Source organism: Lissotriton vulgaris, unplaced genomic scaffold (genome assembly GCF_964263255.1).
Source record: "Lissotriton vulgaris unplaced genomic scaffold, aLisVul1.2 SCAFFOLD_1960, whole genome shotgun sequence".
In the NCBI taxonomy this organism is placed as follows: Eukaryota; Metazoa; Chordata; class Amphibia; order Caudata; family Salamandridae; genus Lissotriton; species Lissotriton vulgaris.
Genome location: NW_028253045.1, coordinates 107,051 through 117,755, shown reverse-complemented (window position 1 = coordinate 117,755; position 10,705 = coordinate 107,051).

The following is a 10,705-nucleotide window of genomic DNA, read 5'->3' as shown; positions in this document are numbered from 1 at the left end:
TGACACTATGAGCTTGTACCCCGGGAAGCCTATGCCCTCGTTTACGTGGTATTCTCGCAGGGCACATGCCAACGGCTCTGCCACAAGGGCATAGAGGAGGGGCGAGAGGGGGCATCCCTGTCTGGTCCCTCTGCTAATAGGAAAGGAGTCCGTAACTAGATCTCCCAAGCGTAGCCACGCCCTCGGCTCGTGATATAGCGCCCCTAGCATTTGTAGGAACGGCTGCCCCAGCCCATACGCTGCAGTACGTTGCGCATGAAAGGCCACTCCACGGAGTCAAAGGCCTTCTCCATACCTAGGAAGACGGCCAACGCTTTTCTGTCAGGTCTCACATGTTGAATCACCCCCAAAACAGTTCATATGTTGTAGACCAGGTTTCTGCTAGGGATAAATCCTGCCTGTTCCGGGGCTACCAGGCTACCAGCAAAGAGCGCAAATCGGGTGGCCAGCACCTTAGCAAAGAGTTTGGTGTCTACATTTAAAAGCGACAAGGGTCGATATGAACTGCACTCATCGTGTGGCTTCCCTGGCTTCAAGATGGTAACTAGGAGTGCCTCCCTCATAGATTGCGGCATGCTGCTCTCAACGCAGATGTCATCAAATAGAGTCGGTAGGTGTGGGAGCAGTTGGTCCTTAAAGGCTTTGTAAAAGCCCGTAGTGAGACCATCTGCACCCGGAGCGCTACACGATTTCATGCTGGCCAGGGCGTCTAAAATCTCATCCTTATCTATAGTTTGCATGAGGAATTCCCTGTCAGAATTGGATAGGACAGCGAGGTCAATGTGACCTAGGTAGTCCTGAATTTCCCCCTCCATATTGCCGTTCTTGGAGGAGTACAGATCGGAGTAGTACCTTCTAAAGACCTCAGCAATGTCCCTCTCGTCAATAGTCGGTTCTCCCTCCGGGGTGTTAACTACCGTGACCAGCTGGCGCCGTCGCGCTCCCTTCATGAGGTTTGCCAGTACCGAACTTGGCCGCTCCCCTTCGCCATATACCCTGGCAGTGGAGTATTTGCTCATGTGTTGGACCTCCCTGTCCACTTCATCATTATACTCCGCTAGTAGGGTTTTAATCTCGTCTCCCACAGTGTCGTCCGCTGCGCTACACTGCCTGCGCTCCAACTGATCCAGTTGTCTCTCAAGGTCCGTCAACCTCCGCCGAATGGATTTAAGTATGCCCGAGTGCTTTGACATGGCAACACCTCGGATATAGACCTTGAAGGCCTCCCACACTACCTGGAAGCTCTCGACCGAGCCTATGTTGTGTTCGAAAAATGTTCCTATGGCCTCAGCAAGTTCTCCCCTAAACACAGGGTCTAGTAGAGAATTAGGCGGGAACCACCACGTAAATGGCGGCACAGACCTACCTGGCACGCACATTTCCTGCAAGACTGGTGAGTGATCAGACAATGTTCTAGGAAAGACCCTGCAGTCTTTTATTCGGCCTATTAGGGAGGAGGAAGCGAGCCAGTAGTCTATCCTAGTGTGGATATTGTGATATGCAGAGTATTGCGTGTACCCGCCCTGATGTGGATTCCGTGAGCGCCAGATATCCCCCAATCCCAGGCAAGTTATCGCACTTTGGAGTTCTAGTGCAGCGGCTGTGGGCCTGCGAGCAGGGCCAGCCGACCGGTCTAGGGTCGGGTCCAGAACAAGGTTAAAATCGCCCCCCCAAAGTAGCAGGCTACTCTGAGCAGCTCGCTTAATCTTGGCAGTGAGGGTCTTGAAAAACTCCGGCGAGTCAAAGTTCGGACCGTAGGTGTTTACCACCGTGACGTCCACGGCAGGACCGTGACACCTACAAATCACAAATCTACCATCAGTATCCTTCTCCAGTGTTTGTATCTTCAGTTTGGATTTGGGGTTCACCCATGGCAAAACTCCTCTGGAGCTAGAGGTAAATCCTGCTGCCGAGACGTTGCCATCTAGCCCCCTGGTTCTAAGCATGTGGCTGTGTGTAGGGAGATGTGTTTCCTGGAGCAGGGTTATATCTATGTGCTGGCGTTGCAGATAGCTGAGGACCTTTCTGACTTTGCGGTGGTCATTAAGGCCACGAACATTCCAAGTGATGGCTGTTAGTCCAGGCTTATGTACACCCCCATTACCAGTATCAGTGTCAGCCATCGCGCCATACGGCAGTGTATGTGTGTAGCTGTTGTGTAGAAGCGCAAGCTAAGGACATAAAATGCAAAATCAGGCTGGGCAAGGCCTCAACAGGCATGTAAAAAACTCCTCCTAAGTGAAACAGAACAATCAGTGGTTGCAGTGAATCCAGTGTGTCCTCACTAAATAAGCAAGGGTAGTCCCTCCCCCTAGCTCCCCCTCCCCCTGCCCCTAGCTGACCAACCCCAACTCGGCCATTAACTCCCCCCAGAGCCCCTCCAACCCCTCCCACAGCAGACCTACCCCAATTTGGCATAGCATGTAAATGTCTCCCTCCCAGTACTCCCCCAAAAAACTCAAGGAAACCCAAAGGGGAACCAAAAGTGCTCACAGCGCAGGGGCCGAGGTTGCCAGGTGTATCAATCCCAACTTCGACTATTCCCTGCGCACAAATCTCCTTCGTCACCAACACCAGAATTAAGCGTCCCAACGCTAGCGGTCATGGTATCAAGCAGTTACAATAGCTAATATTACAGTTGGTGCCCACACCGCCAAAGGTGTCCCAAATCAAGTTCGGCACATGATCTATGCCCGCTGCATTACACAAGCAGCAGTTTATCAATCGCAAACAGCTTACCTATGGCTGTAATAGGAAGATCAAAACAGTCTCACCAGCAGGACAAATATTCAGGACTCTCACAGTCCCCCCTCAGGGACTCAGACGCCACGCACGTAGGTGCGTAGATGGGCCGCGCAGCGGGGTCGCGCTCCCAATCCAAAACAGGGCAACTAATAAACTGTCAAATCTCAGTGCAGAGTAGAGCTCCTAGTTAATGTAGAGAACTTAGTCCTGTTTATTCAGCTGGCTGCCGTCTTCCTCCCCGTCATTCTGGCTCCTGGGGCTGCCACTATTTTCCTTTGTCCATACTTTCAAAGCCTTGTGGAGGTCCTTCGGGTCCGTGAAGATATGCGAATAGCCCTGCCGATTGATTCTTAATTTTGCTGGATACAGCATGGCGTAATCAAGTCCGAGGTCCCTGAGCTGCCGCTTATAAGGGGCAAAGTGCCTTCGTTCTTCTTGTACCTTCGCAGTGAAATCCGGATACAAGGAGATGTCAGACCCCTCAAATTGCAGCATCTTCTTTTCCCGTGCTATCCGCAGGGCCGTGTCTCTGTAATTTAGTAGCTTGGCGATGATCGGCCTCGGGGGGGGGGCCCCCGGCTTCGGACGTGGGCCCACCGAGCGGTGCGCCCTCTCTACTATGAACATCGGCGACAATGCGTCAGCTCCCAGAAGCGAGGTCAAGAGCTTCTCGACAAACAGCTCCATCTTTCCTGTTTGGGTGGTCTCCGACACTTCCGTGATGCGTATGTTCGATCTGCGAGAGCGGGCCTCTAAGTCCTCCGATTTTTCTTGGATTACTTGCAGGATCCTATCATGCTGCTTGCGAACTCTGTCTTGTTCCGTTTGTGCTTGCTCCACCTCCGTTATGCGTCTTTCCGCCATGTCCAAGCGCTCCGCATGCTTATCCACTCTTTCAGACATGCGGTCCATTCGATAGGAGAGCGCATCGATCTTAGAGCCCAGAGAGGCCATGCTGTCCTGTAGGCCCTTTTCCATCGTTACCAACAGGGCTTTAATGTCAGCATAAAAATAGCTTTCCGCCCCCCCAGACTGTGGAACAGACTCCATTTCTGGCGCTTCTGGGGCCCTAGCGCGGCGCTGTTCGAAGGGCAGCTTGGTTTGGGTTTTGTCCCCCTTACCCATGCTGTAGCCGGTTCGCAGGGCAGCTCCAGAAGGGATCAGCCAAAGCGTCTTCACGTCAAGTAGTTAGGTCTTGGTAAGTCCGTCTTGTCCCCTCTCTCTGAGTTATCAGGTCAACTCAGGCCCAAGGACACAGCCCGTCCACACCTCTAGGGCCGTCTGGGCCGCTGTTGCGAAGAGTCAGAGCGCTCCCCCGCTGCACTCCTAAGGCTCCGCCAGGGCTCACCACCACACAGCCGCCAGGGCAGGCTACCCGTCCCGCCCAGGGTTGTATAACGCAGCCTTATCTTCAACTGCACAGCAGGAATAAATTTCACAAAGCTGGCTCTCCAGGCAGCAGTCAGCCACAAGTGTCCAGGGAGCCCCGCGTAGTAGTTTCCAGGGACCTACGCCACCATCAGGCATGCCACAAGCACCGCAGTGCGCGATCACCAAGTCCTGCAATGCCGAGGGGGGCGCCACGTGTCTCATCCAGGCAGGGGGAGGCCGAGGGAGCTCCGGGCACTCAGTCCCAACGGCCGCTGATCCTGACTCTGAATGGGCGCGTGTGTGATCCAGAGGGGACTCCCCCCTGCAGCGGGACAGATCCGCGCAAGCAGCGCTATCTCCTCTTGCCTCCCTTCAGCACCGCGGTGAGGATTCTCGCACTCCCCCAGTCACCGCCGCCCCACCGGGCAAAAGTCCAGTCCGGCAGCCGCACGTCAGGGTACGCACCTTGGACTACGTGCAAAGTCCAGGCCGGGGAGGAGCGGCCCTGTGGAACGGCTCTCGCTGGCAGTAGCTCTGCGCGTTGCCGCGTCACCGATTTAACTTGCAGCCGGCAGCGGAGGGCAGTAGCAGTGTAGTCACACCTCGTAGTCCCCTTCAGGCTTCGTGGGGCAGGATTATTGAAGGATTATATCGGCGTTGTCACGGAGCTCTGAGATCAGGCATCCGCCATGAGCGCTGGCAAGCTCCGCCCCCTTCTACACCAGCAACACTAGGAAAACAATAGTCCAGGCCTTAATTACTTCTCACCTGGATTATGCTAACGGCCGCTATCTCGGACTCACTTCGGGTCTGAGCCATAGACTACAAATAGTTCAGAAAGCCACTGTTCGGCTAGTCTGTGGCATCTCTCACCGAGAAAATATATCACCTTCCCTGCGGAGGCTGCACTGGCTGCCGATCCATAAAAGGGCAGAGTTTAAAGTGTTGACTCTGGCACATCGGGCAATAAAAGGACGCAGATCTGCCTATCTTTCGTCCTGTCTCCGTCCCTATAGCAATGTTAGAAACCTTCGTTCCAATTCTAAGTTATTGCTGACCACACCCAGATTTAAAAAAGTTCGCTCTGGGGGCAGAACTTTCCAGGTGTGTGCCTCTTCTCAATGGAACAAACCTTCTATCTCCCTCCGTAAAATCCAGGAGGAGTTACCTTTCCGTAAAGCACTTAAAACATTTCTCTTCTGCTAAATCCTTCTGGACTAGATCTAGTATTCTAAGCACCAGCGCCGGGACACCCCGTTGGGGTAGCTGTGCGCTATACAAAATACACAAATATAAATATAAATATATAGTACCTTTTCTGATGATTGGGACTTTGAGACTGTTAATAATATGATGTCAGACTTTACAAATCATGAATACTTAGAAGGTTCATCAGATTATTAACAAATGTATTGTTATAATCACTATGGTCATCATTTCTTGCACAAATCTGCAAATCCTAGAAATGTATTAATGTATAACCAATGGGAACATTGTCCTACGCCACCAAAGGGTAGCTCAAAAACATTTTTTAGAAAATGTCCGTACTTTTCAGGGTTCAATGTATCCAATCCGGAATCATTTTACTTTAAAAATGTAAACAAAAACAGGAATGAAAAATATGTTGACAAATACGAAGCAAATTTATTCTACAGCCTTTTATGCTCAACTGTCTTCACTAGGTTTCGAATCTTGGAAAGACAACATTGAGACAAAAAACTGCCTGGGGCACAAAATATTGACAAGTGCAGGGGATAGAAGCTTTATTTAGAGCCTGCATCATCCCTGAGCAAATTATGTTTTTGAATGACACTGTCTAAGAGACGTCTTGTCTTGGGTTAGCCAAGATAAAAGACTTGAACAATCCGTCTTTACCTACACCTACACCTGTTAGTGATAACACTTCAGAGGGGGGAGTCGACGTACATACTATTTTGCATCACAACAGAACAGATCCAGATTGGAATAAATGGTTTATCTGGCCCACAGACATAAAGAACTGACAAGATAGATTCCTGAATAAAACAAAGGGGTTCACATTCATTAGGCCAGAACCAAGATATGTTCAAAGACAGCATCCAGGAATAGTAACAACATACAGTGTAGGGAAACTTTGCCTTGATTGGCTACATAGATCTACACTTAAGGATGTGAAGCAACACTTATCTTTACTTAAAGATGGCGCTGATCTTAGGGAATTGTTGCTAGGACCAAGAACACCACGTCATAAACGTTTTATATATGCCGGTATCTTTGCTGCTTATAATGAAGCATGGAAAATTACGCAAGCAGAGATTGCAGAACGAATACAAGAAATTGATTTGTATTAATTTAGAAAAATCTCTATCTGTGGTTGACAATGGGTTAACGACTCTATGGTCCAGGATATATTCTTTAGACAGAAAAGAGTCTTCTGACATAGACATCATGGAACAGGACTTGGTCATGTTGCAACATGGTCAGTCGCAATTACGTTCTATCATGCTATTAGGCTGGACATTGCAAAACCTTCATTCAGGTTATGTGCCTTGACGTTTAATCAATACTACGTCACTGTTTTCAGAATTCAATCTCACTGATAAACAGATCAAATTGGCACAAAGGGGAGCAGACAATACGGTGCTGAGCATTGAAAAACTGGAAAGATTGCCATTTACTGTAGCTGAAAGCCAGCTAAGGAATGGATTATACATTGGAACATTCACTCAGTCTGTTACAATTTTCCATTTTCAATATTGCCTACAACATATACCAGCAGGCACATATAAAAGGTTGGTTAAAGAATACATCAAGACATCCTGGGAATTGCCGTACACATACAGATGTTGGAGTGGGGGTCGTGAAGTATTTCTTAGTGGGGAAAATTGTGAAAATCCAATCCAATTTTTGGACAACTCTCGAATGGGAGTTACCTTACGTTGAATGATCGCAGCTGTTGTGGCATGTTGCCAGGAATACCATATCTAGTAACTGTGTCAGCCAGGGTCACTTGCTGTATGCAAGTATTGTTTCCTAAAACCAAGACAGCCGGGAGTCGCCACTTTGGCCTTCACTGAACATCTCTTCTATACAAATTGATACTTTAAGCAGAATGAAAGCCATTCAATGAAAGCCATTCCTTTGCAAAAAACAGTGCCACTGACCCCGGCCAAAGAAACCTATGATCTGCAAAGCGTAAGGACTTCTGCAGAGTTACATGCCCTCTTAACTACACATTGCCCTATACATTTCTCAGGAATGTTAAGTCGTATCTTAAACATGTATGATACGAGTGGTATTGTACATGTATTTAAGACCGTATTTTCTGGACTGTTAGCACCTTTTGAAGCAGTCCTGGTAATATTTCCAAACTTTGTGCACTCTGTGTTTGGCGGATTGCCTATCATTTTGGGACTCGCTGCAGGAATACTATTTTTGCTCCTATTGCTGCGATATGGCAAGTCATTTCACAAACGACACCTAGTTCTCCATGGAGACATCTCTACTGGTGATGAAGTGTCGTCAGCGCATCGTCCAAATTTTGGGACTACCTCGTCTAAGAGAATTAAATACCACATGGTTTCTGTCATTCAGACCAATTTGGCAAGATTGCATCCTACCTGTTCTACGCTGCCTGCTATGCGGAGAAGAATGCGTGTTAGACACATGTCTCACACTCCCATCAGTCATGCCAACGGATGTTGATACTTTGCTTGAACCAGTAACAGCCCATGCACTGTGTTGTCCCCAGCGGCTACCGATTCTGATGACGGCATTCATTGAGATCTCACAGACGCAAAAAGCTACTGCTGTAATTCATGAATGTTTATCTTGTGTTCTGATTAACTTGGCCATATTATATTTGTCAATCTGTAACTTGGAAGATGTTTTTCTTTTATAAAACCAAATAAAGTTTGTTGATAATAATCACTAGGGGATTCATTTACAGGGTAGCATGGTATCCCTCACACTAACTCCAGGAGTCACAGTCCACACAATGGACATGCTTTGTTCCCCCTACTTCCAACCTTACATGTACCCCTAATCACCTGCCCAAACCTCTCCCTGCTGATGCCAATGTGGTCCTCAGTCATCCCACAGACCATATTTTTGGCCGCTTTGGCACTGCCCATACAATAAAAATGCTGCAGTTGTAAATACATATCAACTACCATTTGTTGTGTTTGAAACATTTTATTTGAATAATAAAACCTAATAAACATAAGCTGATTATTAAAGCAAAACAAAACATCAGTTGCCATACACATAAGAGACAAAATTAGTACATAAAAATCAACTACTGTAACACAGCAAAGTTATGAAGAGCACAATTCCTAATTTCGGGCAATCTTTAAAGTTCAACAATAGAAACGTTCATAAAGTTCAAAATCACGTGCCCAAACCTCTCCCTGCTGATGCCAATGTGGTCCTCCGTCATCCCACAGACCATATTTTTGGCCGCTTTGAAACTGCTCATACAATAAAAAATGCTGCAGTTGTAAATACATATCAACTACCATTTGTTGTGTTTGAAACATTTTATTGAATAATAAAACCTAATAAACATAAGCTGATTATTAAAGCAAAACAAAACATCAGGTGCCATACACATAAGAGACAAAAGTAGTACATAAAAATCAACATACTGTAACACAGCAAAGTTATGTAGAGCACAATTCCTAATTTCGGCCAATCTTTAAAGTTCAACAATAGAAACGTTCATAAAGAACAGGAAAGGTAACACAGAAGGTGGGATACAGTGATTTCATTAATGTAATGCTTCCTACATATAGAAAAACAAATACTAATTATTTTGCTTAAGCAATAAAGTCCTCACATTAAAATACTAAGAGAAATATATTGAACAATTAACATTTCATATGTAATTAGAATTCAATTTGAATAGTGTAACCTCCTCAGCATTATTTGACTCATGATTACAACCTGAATGCTTTCTGGAAAGGAACCGCCTCATGGGGTTCAAAATCACATCTTTTCCAACAATAGGATTCAAATGATGAACTTGAATTTCAATTCAATTTATTTATTTAGGCCACTTTGGAGATCAAAATACTGACGCCAGTTACTGGTTTCTCTTATATCATTTAGCTTTCTCACTAAAACAAGCACAATATTGATTTGAAAGAGGTGATTATTGTAGTCATACGCACTGGGGTTAGTTTAGAAAAGACCAATTCCTTAATCTTTTGAAATAATACTTGGAAAAGTTTATGTTCAATAATTTCAGATAACTTACTGATAAAGATATCAGAAAAAAATCCCCAAATTTCTTATACCTTGTGGTATCAAAAATATGCTAGAATTAACATTCTAGTTATATTTGTGATGATCAACTTTCTGTTATTTTAACAAATTTTGTCAGTGCACAGAGTATTTTCCCTACATAGATCACATTTCATTCAATGGTCTGTGCTTGAACGTACAATGAAGGGGTAAAAATGCATTTCTACCACAATCAAGAAACCCTTGGGTCTCTGAGGATTACTGTTGCAAATGAAGACCTAGCTAAGATGAAATATCCCTTTAAAAGGACAATTTCCCTCACCCACCATAGTTGGCATGCTTCCTTTTTGGGAATCTCCTTGCACCATGAAACAACCCCCTCACTGAGAGGGAGGAGTTCAGGCATGTTTTGTTATAGAGAAAGGTATACTAAATACCACAATAATGAGCTCAGGGTAGTGGGGGCAGCAGAGTGAAAGTTAAAACTTGCTAAAGGGTATGTGGTTTCCATTATTTGTACACCCCTGGGCCAGAATTAAAAATAGGACACTGTGGGAGAAATATATATGCACTGTTAGAGTCAATAAGAGGTCAACATGTTTCAGCCTATTAACCCTCCAAATAGGTGTTTGCAGCATTCTTCAGGACTTAATCAAAAGTTCTGCCGCTCAATGTACTCAATCAATAACAAGCATTGTCATAGCCAATAGGTCTCGCCTTTGGGACCTTATAAGTGCTTAGCCATGCATATTCAGTAACAATGTGAAATAATTACTATTAAAAAAAAGAAGACTATAAAGTAACTAAGCTAGACGTGACTTTATAACTGGTTAATCAAGCGTTTCTGGAGGTTTAGTATATATAAACAACTCCTTTTTTCTATGGTGTGTCATATAAAGTTGATGCTTTAAATTTTGGTAAGAGTACACAACGTCAAAAAAGTGGCATTTGGTTATGAGTAGGCGCTAATGACTATTTCCGGATGACAATGTAATTAGCATTTTTTGTATAAGATGTGTTAAAAGTATGGGTGGGGAAAATGGCTATTTTGGCCAAAGGCTGCCCTTTCTATATGCATGCCAGTTGTAATTTGTAAACAGAATCACAATTTGTTATGTGGTACACTGTAATATTAGATGAATCTGTTTTACCCTTCTGATAAGCAAGGGATGACGATGAACCGTTTTTTTCGTCCCTGGTTTTAAATGGATTCAGGTTGGAACAGAAGAGGTGTTGGTTGACTTTACCTCAGAAAATGGTTGTTTCCAGCATGCTGCTTTTATGCGACTTAAATCCCTTCAGAGGAAGAGGCGGCTGCATGCCTGCATATATGGCCAGATCAGTACTTGGCTGTTTCGGTTCTCCA